Genomic DNA, 9,951 nt, shown 5'->3' with positions numbered 1-9,951 from the left:
AATAAAAAGAGGGAGGCGACCGCGAAAGCCCCACGTATGCATGGTGCGGAGAATGCCCGCCCTCCAACAGGTGTCGTAAGCCTTCTCCAAATCAAAGAACACAGCCGCGGTCGGGCGCTTCCGCAAGAAGTTATTCATGATGAAGGTCGACAAGGTAACCAGATGGTCGACAGCAGAGCGGCGCCTTCGAAATCCACATTGTACATTGGTAAGTAAGCGTCGAGACTCGAGCAGCCAAACCAATCGAGAGTTAACCATTCGCTCCATCACTTTACAGACACAGCTGGTAAGCGAGATGGGTCGATAACTGGAGGGCAAGTGCTTGTCCTTCCCCGGCTTAGGAATCGGGACAACAATAGACTCGCGCCAGCATGCGGGAACATGTCCCTCAATCCAGATGCGATTGTATGTACGAAGAAGAAAACCTTTACCCGCAGGAGAAAGGTTCTGCAGCATCTGAATATGAATAGAATCAGGCCCTGGAGCGGAGGACCGTGATCGGCCAAGTGCGGTTTCGAGTTCCCGCATGGTGAATGGGGCATTATAACTTTCACAATTCGAGGAGCGGAAGTCACGTGGCCTAGCCTCCTCGGCCTGTTTGCAGGGGAGGAAGGCAGGGTGGTAATGAGCGGAGCTCGAAACCTCGGCGAAAAAGCGGCCGAAGGCATTGGAGACAGCCTCAGGGGCCACAAGGACTTCATTCGCGACCTTCAAGCCAGAAATTGGGGAGTGGACCTTAGTGCCAGATAGCCGGCGCAGGCTACCCCAGACAACAGAAGAAGGAGTAGAACTGTTGAAGGTGCTTGTGAAAGCAGCCCAGCTGGCTTTCTTGCGTTCTTTAATAATACGACGACACTGAGCACGTAATCGTTTATAATTAATACAATTCGCCACTGTAGGGTGGCGTTGAAAGGTGCGTAAAGCACGTCGACGAGCACGTATAGCGTCTCTACATGCTGCGGTCCACCAGGGGACCGGTACGCGACGTGGAGAAGAGGTAGGGTGAGGGATGGAATATTCAGCAGCAGCGAGAATGACTTCCGTGAGATGTGCGACCTGACGATCGCAGCTTGTGAAGGTTTGATCCTGAAAGGTCGCCCTGGAAGAGAAGAGCCCCCAGTCTGCCTTGGAGATGGTCCAACGAGAGGAGCACGGAGAGGGAGTATGCTGCAGGAGATGGATAACACACGGGAAGTGGTCGCTCGAATATGCATCAGCAAGTGCATACCACTCAAACCGGCGTGCAAGTTGGGGAGTACATATAGAGAGGTCTAAATGGGAATAGGTATGAGATGTGTCCGAAAGAAAAGTAGGGGCGCCAGTATTGAGGCAGACAAGATTGAGCTGGTTGAAAAGGTCTGCTAACAAGGAGCCCCTCGGGCAGGATGCTGGAGAGCCCCAAAGAGGATGGTGGGCATTGAAGTCTCCAGTCAACAAAAATGGTGCAGGTAGCTGAGTAATAAGTTGCGTCATGTCTGCCCTGGTAACGGCAGATGACGATGGAGCGTAAACGGTACAAAAGGAAAACGTGAAAGTGGGGAGAGTAATGCGGATGGCTACTGCCTGCAGGCCGGTGTGCAACGTGATGGGATCGTAGTAAATATCATCCCGGACCAGCAACATAACCCCTCCATGAGCTGGGATACCTACCACAGGGGGTAGGTCAAAACGCACAGAGGTGTAGTGTGCCAAGGCAATTTGATCGCATGGGCGTAGCTTCGTTTCCTGGAGGGCTACGACGAGCGGACGATGCGAGCGGAGCAGCAACTTCAAGTCCTCTCGGTTGGAGCGAATGCTGCGAATATTCCAGTTAATAAGTGCCATCGTAAGAAAAGGAAGATGAGAGAAGGGGTCACCTCGAAGGCCGCTTAGGGCCTGGCTTCGAGCGAGCACTGCCGCCGCTAGCAGGAGGCAGACAGTCATCGTCCATGGGGTCTATAGGGTCATCGGCCATCTCAGGAGGATGGCCGGGAGGGGGAGCTTCCTCCGCCGGTGAACGGCCAGATGTTCGGCTACCAGCGGTGCGGCCAGGCGAAACGGATGACGGCCTGGGGCGGCAACCGCTGGGTGGCGCAGGAGAAGAAAGGCGCCGCGGCGGAGAAGGAGAACTGTGCTTCCTATGCGCCTTTTTAGAAGGACGTTTGGTGGAAGTACCGGTCGAAGGCTGGGAGGTCGAGGAACGGAGGAAGTCTGCACGGGATGGTTCCTTCTTGAAGGCCCGTGCATCTGACTTCGGGGTCTTCGACTGAGCAGAAGCTGAGGAAGTGGCTGGTGTCTGTGGGGTGATGGGAGGAAGAGGAGACGTCGACCGCGCGATCTTAGCACTGGCCGAACGGACGACCGTGGTGCTGAAGGTCAGATCGCATGTCTGGGTTGCTACCTCCCGGGTAGTCCGAGGAGAGGCGAGGACAGTGCTGTATTTCCCCGCTGGGAGCAGCGTGGGCTTCCTACTAGCCAATAGCTTGCGAGCAGCCGAGGTGGACACTTTCTCTTTGACTCGAATTTCCTGGATACAGCGTTCTTCCTTATAGACAGGACAGTCGCGGGAGGATGCGGCATGGTCACCCTGACAGTTCACACAACGAGGAGACGGAGGTGGACAGTCACCCTCATGGGCATCCCTGCCACAAGTGACACATTTAGCCGCATTGGAACAAGACTGTCGAGTGTGATTGAAACGCTGACACTGGTAGCAGCGCGTAGGTGTCGGGACATAGGGGCGAACTGAAATGACCTCGTAGCCCGCCTTGATGCGCGATGGCAGCTTAACACTATCGAAGGTTAAGAAAAGTGTCCGGGTCGGTACAAGTTCATTGTTGACCTTTTTCATGACCCTATGGACAGCCGTCACGCCCTGCTCAGCGAGGAAAGATTGAATCTCCCCGTCAGTCAAGCCGTCGAGGGATCTAGTATAGACCACACCACGAGACGAATTCAAAGTTCGGTGAGCCTCCACCCGGACAGGGAATGTGTAAAGGAGTGTGGCCCGAAGCAGTTTTTGTGCCTGAAAGGCGCTCTCAGTTTCGAGTAATAGGGTACCGTTACGCAATCTGGTACAAGATTTGACAGATCCAGCTATGGCATCGACGCCCTTCTGGATAACGAAAGGGTTGACAGAGGAAAAATCCTTTCCTTCCTCAGATCGAGAAACGACGAGGAACTGTGGGGCAGGCGGTAGTATTTTTGTCACTGTTGGCTGGTCACGTTTCCGTTTGTGGGTCGAAGTCGAAAGCGATGGAGTAGAATCCATTGCGGAGGAATCCCCCATGATTGCCAGCGTCTCCGATGGCGCGCTCCTTCCTTGTGGGGACCCTCTCAGAGGGCACTCCCGCCTTAGGTGAATGTTTACACCTCAGGTCACACCTCCCGAGAAACAGACGGAGGGACCAATCGGCATGGTCAGAAGGTATCAGCTCAGGCAATCACCCCTCCCCGGGCCTGGCCTTTACCAGGGGGTACGCGCGTGCCTTACATGTCTACCCAGGGCGGGGACTTACGCGTTACCCCGTCACCGGCTACGCGTGCGAACGCGTGGGTCGGCCTTCAGACACGCACAGGGAGGAAGGAAGAAGAGGAAAAAGAAGAGAGAGGGAGAAAGAGGACAGACTGTCTCAAACGCCGAGGCGGAGACCAGAGAAGGCAAGGAGAAGAAGGCAATGAGAAAGCAAGGAGAAGGAGGCAAGGAGAAGGCAAGGAGAAGAAGGCAAGGAGAAGGCAAGGAGAAGTCAAGGGAAAGAGTAAGGAAGACAGTGAAGTGGAGAAGAGCAAAGAAAGGAACCAACAAAAGGAATGAAGAAACGAGAAGTGAAAAACCAAAAAGACCACGATTATAGGTCGTGAAACCGTCCGTCTCCGGACGCAGGCGCTAACTACCCCCGTGAGGGGGATGGTCTCCTTTTAGTCGCCTCTTACGACAGGCAGGAATACCTCGGGCCTATTCTAATCCCCGGACCCGCAGGGGGATTCTCTGGTCTGAATCCACTGGAAAATATATTGGTTAACTTCACATTGTTTTCATTGAAGTCATACATTCTACCTAATGTGCTCGATTCAGGTACACCAACAGTTTTTCCAAAGGCATAAAACAAGTTGTCTTTCTCAGGCCAAAAGACTGAGACTGACCATCCAGATGGGTGGAGAGATAGTGGTTCAGCATCTCTTCCTTCGTGACTTACATTCTTGAAGAAAGTAATGTATTGCCTGTCATCATATACAGCTGCCACAAAAAGAGTTTTGTTGAGGACAGGTACATGTCCACTGCAGGGCATTTTGAATGAGAAAACCAAAGAAGGCTTTTCAGAACAAGTTAATTCTCTAATTCCTAATGAATCACAGGAAAGTGGTTTGTAATTGCGAAAATTCCTGGTGCAAAGTATCGTGCACTGTCAAAAATTTCTCGGAGTTTCTTCTGTAAAAAACCACTTGTCAATATTAACCCTGCAGGAACTGTGAACACCAGATGCAGATGTTATTTGGACATCATCCAGTTGAAGACGCTTTTCTCAATATGTGTTTTACAGTTCCTCTATCCACCAAAAAAAGGGAATTTTCAGTGTCAATCGAAAAGTCATTGTTGTGTTCAAGTTTTAAAGATTTTTTTCTATTTTTTACATTGAGCAGCACATCCATTAGTGAAACGCAGTTTCTTGACTCATGGGTAGTGTTCAACCAACCACTTAACCGCTCCTTTTGGAACAGCATTTACAAAGCGTACATTGTGATCCATATCATCACTTGTAAAGCAATGGTTTCCTATTATCAATGTATTTTCCTCATTTATCACAAACAGAAACGGGATGTCCAGTGGTAATCCTGGATTTCATCTAAAATTACGAAACAGTAGTTTTTCAGAAAAGCCTTTTAACAGAATTGGCACTGAGCACTATGGGACCTAACATCTGAGGTCATCAGTTCCCCAGAACTTCGAACTACTTAAACCTAACTAACCTAAGGACAACACACACACATCCATGCCCGAGGCAGGATTCGAACCTGCGACCGTAGTGGTCGTACAGTTTTAGACTGAAGTGCCTAGAACCGCTCGGCCACGCTGGTCGGCCTTAACAGAACTGCTTTTTTTCTGTGGTTAGATTTTCTTTCATTTTCTGATACATACATATAAATGAATATGGTTTAAGTGCCTGTAGTTTTGTTGCCAACAAAGCAGTGCATTCCATCAACTGTTGCAGATTGCTTTCCCAATCCAGTTTGATAGTCTGCATCAATCCACTGGCTGTACTTATCAGCAGCATCTTTCTAAGATAATTTTTCTTGGTTAACATAGACATGCACACTGAATGAGTGCCTAGAGCACCAACTAAAATACATGACTTTGGCATTAGTGAACAAAATTTAGACAAACCACTGTTAATGTTTACGATGTACGAAAAGGTAGATTGGTACTTACCATAAAGATTACACGCTAAGTTGCAGACAGGCATAATTAAATATACTTATTTTTAAGGGAGAACACCCCAAATCATCTAAAGTTTGCTTTGACTTTTTAGCATTCACTCATGAAATATCACCTCTGGGTCACTGACACTTTCATTTCTATCACTGATTTCAGTTTTATGTTCACACATGACATGCTGTACGAAGTATTTTGCCCGATTTGGCATCGATTCTCCCAACACTCAATGATTTAGACATAGCCAAACTTATTGACCTCAAGGATTTTTTAACTGTCTGCCCACGTACTTTGAAAGGATCACAAGTTCTTCGACGGCTTTTAAAAACCTTTAATTGTGATGTCCACTTATGTTCTTCCTTGAAGACGTGGAAAATTTATATTGAACTATACCACTACCAAATCTCCCAGGTCTTCATTCAGGGGTCGACAGAAGCGTCCGATCCCACGCGTCAGCTTTGACCCGTGACGTAAGGGTGTTGTCGTGTGTGACGTCATGACGGCGCAGAGTTTGGTTTGAGTGTGGCTGTCTCCAGTTCAGTTTTATCTTATATTATTTACTTTTCTGATCTGTTCGTTCTATCTCGTGAGATTTTTTTTTTAATTTAAAAACACTTATTACTTATTTTAATTATCTTTTTCCTCCAATTTCTGTTTTAGTTTATTATATTTATCTTTCTCATCTGTTCGTTCTATCCTGTGAGATTTTTTTTTTTTTTAAGACAAAAAACACTAATCAGCTACTGAAGCATCTTTATCTTCGATGGGTTGCAGGGGTTACGACCCCTGGGGAGGTGGGTGGGTATTCATGCATGGCTGTCTTCACTTACACGTTGTAGCTACGCTAGGCGTCTAAATTTGTTTATATTTAGTTTGCCCCCCACCCAAAACACCCCATTTCCCACGCTTGTCCCGTTAGTGTCATTAGGCTTCTTGTGGAAAGAGTGTGTGTGTGTGTGTGTGTGTGTGTGTGTGTGTGTGTGTGTGTGTGTGTGTGTTTGTTTTTGTTTCCGCCATATTTGTGACGTCATGGGTCAAAGCAGACGGGCGGGATTGGACGCTTCCGTATTTCCTCATTCAGCTCTGAATATTTTTTGAAGATTTTTTACTGAGGTGTAGGTCACCAAATGGCATGGTGTGGGTAATTTCCAACAATACATGAATTCATATTTTCCATTTTAAGTAACTGAGCACTACTTCAGTTAAAAACACTCTGCATTACAAAAAGAATGATAAATGCCTGTACCATAAACAAATACTACCCATTTCACAGTAATACAAAAAGCAACTGAAGCCAAATGGACTGATTGTTGCATGTCAGTGATGTTCAACAGCATATGCCAGTGATTGCTGCAGTGTCTTCATTTATGTACCGATTTCAAGCAACCTACTGCAAATACATGGTGGTGGTTAGCTGTACAGCTATAAATGCAATATATTTTATGCTGTCAAAAATCACTAAATTAAAAAAATGAAATTTTTCATACTTGGGAGTAATTTGTCTGCCTAGGAAAACTGATATTTAAACATGCTTATTTGAAATTCCTGCATCTGAGACAGACTTTTCATCACAGTAAAAGGTTTTTTAATTTCCAATTCATTTGTGTGGCCATTCACAAAAAAAACGAATTAATATTTTTATTTTACTAGAAAGCTTACAACCTTAGGAATTTAAGACCACAACTAGGTTCTCAGCAAGCTGGAAAAATTAACTGTTTTTAAACGTCCTTGTAATTTTCCCAGAAATTGGAAAGTGACACATTAATATTTTTGTAATTTTCTTTGTAATTTTACTGTTTAAATAAACGTATTCTTATTAAATATGTCTCTCTCAACTTCTGAAAAAGTTAAGAGTATTTTTGTAGATAAGTACCACTTTGCATGGATATTCTTGCAGAGTCAAATTACCAGAAAATCTCTACACTGACTACTTAACATAAAAAAGAACATTTCATTCTGAGACCGAAAAGAATTTCCAGAAGTACTTATGGTATAGGTATAAGTAAATATAAAGTTCCATTAAAATCTGAGCTGGAGGGTTACAAATTCCAGAAATACTGGGTGATTTGACAAGGACTGAGCCTATTCATTTTCACTGAAAATATTGCAAAAATTCTGCATATCATTCTAAACAAAAGCTACAGACATACTCCCAGATCATCTAAACAAATACAGTGCAAGCTCTCAAAGACAGTAGGAAACTTCATAATACAATGAAAATAGATGACTTAAATAACACAACATAAAATTCATCAAGTAGAACTGCACTCTCCTGTACACAAATTCACAACATATTCACAAATATATAAGATTTTCATTGCAAAAGTGAAATTATAGGGGCAATTGTGCCTGACCATGGTACAATAAAAACAAACCAGAATTATTTCAACACTGATACAAAAGGAAAGTTATGAAACTAATACCAAACATTTTTTACCACCAAATTCACAGGGATATGAAAAAAAAAAAACAGTTTTTGTTCAGCAAGAAACAAATTATGGATACAATAACACACGGAAATCATTTACTCAGCCAATGGAAAAGCAATGGTGTTTTATCCAGTGACAAGACATCCTACAGTTAATAAACCTAAAACAACCAAATCATATGAAACTGAAAAAATACCACTTATGGAAATTAAATTTTGCATGATGGAATTCAAGAAATTTACAGAACTTATCAAGACACCATTCTTGGGAGAAATTTTTCGAAATTGCTTGAAAACCAATACATTAAAAAAAGGAAACAAATCAAAAAAATTACAGACCCATAGCTCCCCTACAAGCTACATCCAAAACATCTGAACGAGTTATGCACAGAAATTAGTTGCATTTCTAATTAAATATGGGGCAATCAACAAAACCAATTTGGCTTCAAGAAAGATAAATGCAATGTTGATGCAGGCACAGATCTCACTGAGAATCTCATGGAAACTCACGATTCTAAAAATAGATGTGTAATGGTACTTAAGGATCTAACTAAGGCTTTTGACTGTGTGGATTTTAAAACATCATTAGATACGTTGGGTGTATGCTATACGGCTACGAGTGAATGCAGGAAACTGGATTCTATCACACCTGAAAAACAGCTGTCCGTATACAAAAAATTTCGTGATCGACAATATAATATGAAGCAACTATTTTACACGTATCTGGCCCACGCGGATATAGAACCTTTTTCTTCATTTTATACATAAATCAAGAGTGAAATAAGAGTGACGTTCATAATCTTAGCCGCTTTTATTATCTCTCCACGGCGTCATTTTTGGTATGGTTTGTTGTGCTGCAGCGTCGGGAAACGATGTCAACGTATAAAAACTGTAGCGCTTTATCACATTCGCACGGATACTGAAATAAATGAGGACCTCAAAGTACCATCGCCACGCACGAAATGAATTCAAAACGAGCGCGCACACATAAAAAGAGTACCTTTATAACGTGATTAACACCGCAGATGTGTCAGCACAGTTACAGGAAATTAAATTTTCAGCAACTCAATCACAATTTAAACTGCAACGCGGAATGAATGTCTTCGGATTTTTTGTCGCGTTGCCAGTACTGCGAAGTTTGCGATACCAACTGTAAGCTGCAGCATGTTACAAAGAATAAATGGCGTGATGAGGAAACTTACGGTAGAATCTGCTGCGTATTGTGTTTACGTGCCCTCCACACGGGCACCAGTAGCGACCGACCGTTCGGTATGTAGTTGTACCTGAACACCTGACAGACGAAGATCACTCACAGTCCCACGTGCTCTTCGAAGCACGTGCCGCACCTCAGCGTGTGCGCTGTCGTGCCAACCGCCCGACAAAAGTTTACCTTCAGTCATTGTGCGCGGAAACAAACGTTCAAAAACGGCTAACCGTTAACGTGACAGATTTTCTGGAGAAGTTGGAAGTCTGGAAATATTAATGGGACACGTCGTCCGGGTGTATACATGCAAGAAACGAAACAGTTGTTTCTTTTTTTAAAGAATATTTAATGTGACACAGACAGACAGTAAAAAATGTATACGTCACAGTCTAACATAACAGTCGCGAGTTCGCGACACTTCGCCTCGATTTTGTTGCCTTCAGCGCTCCAAGCGGCCGGTAGGTTGAACTGTGAGTTCGGCGCGATCGTTAAAGCGAATAGTGAATGTTTATTTTGATTTATACAATGGTTTTTACCATCGGGAGCGTTTGTAGCGCAATAAATTGCAGCAGCAATAGGCAGAAGACACCGCAGATGTCTTTTTTTAGGTTTCCTAAGGATCCTGAGAGGTATATACCATCATGTTACTAAACTGTATCGTCAGGATTCACTTGCAAGTGTATGTGTATAAACGATGAATGTTTCGTTTTAGGAGCAAAAAAATGGCTAGTTAATAGCAGACGAGAAGACCTTATGAAGAAAGACCCGGTTTACCTGTATAATAATACTAGGTTTTGTTCGCTACATTTCGAACAAAACCAGTTCATGAACGCAGACAATAACAAACTCGCGTGGAATGCAGTACCCACACTGTTTGACATTCCAAATAAGCCACCTCAACTGACGATG

The 9,951-nt window shown here is 44.5% G+C and overlaps 1 protein-coding gene across 4 annotated transcripts in view; it reads right to left on the bottom strand.

The window, feature by feature from the left end:
* LOC126213337 (poly [ADP-ribose] polymerase tankyrase-like) overlaps positions 1–9,177 on the bottom strand; it is a 68,399-nt gene extending 59,222 nt beyond the window's left edge. For 2 of the 4 annotated variants that reach the window (XM_049941032.1, XM_049941031.1), the window contains exon 1: positions 9,041–9,177. The gene's annotated coding sequence lies outside the window, so the exon portion shown is untranslated. Of the gene's footprint in view, positions 1–8,838; positions 8,964–9,040 lie in introns of those variants that run through there. The other 2 variants (XM_049941033.1, XM_049941034.1) reach the window with 2 other exon arrangements.
* Between the last annotated feature and the right edge of the window lie 774 nt (positions 9,178–9,951).

This window comes from Schistocerca nitens, chromosome 11 (genome assembly GCF_023898315.1).
Source record: "Schistocerca nitens isolate TAMUIC-IGC-003100 chromosome 11, iqSchNite1.1, whole genome shotgun sequence".
NCBI classification, from domain to species: Eukaryota; Metazoa; Arthropoda; class Insecta; order Orthoptera; family Acrididae; genus Schistocerca; species Schistocerca nitens.
This window is presented reverse-complemented; position numbering and strand designations above follow the sequence as displayed.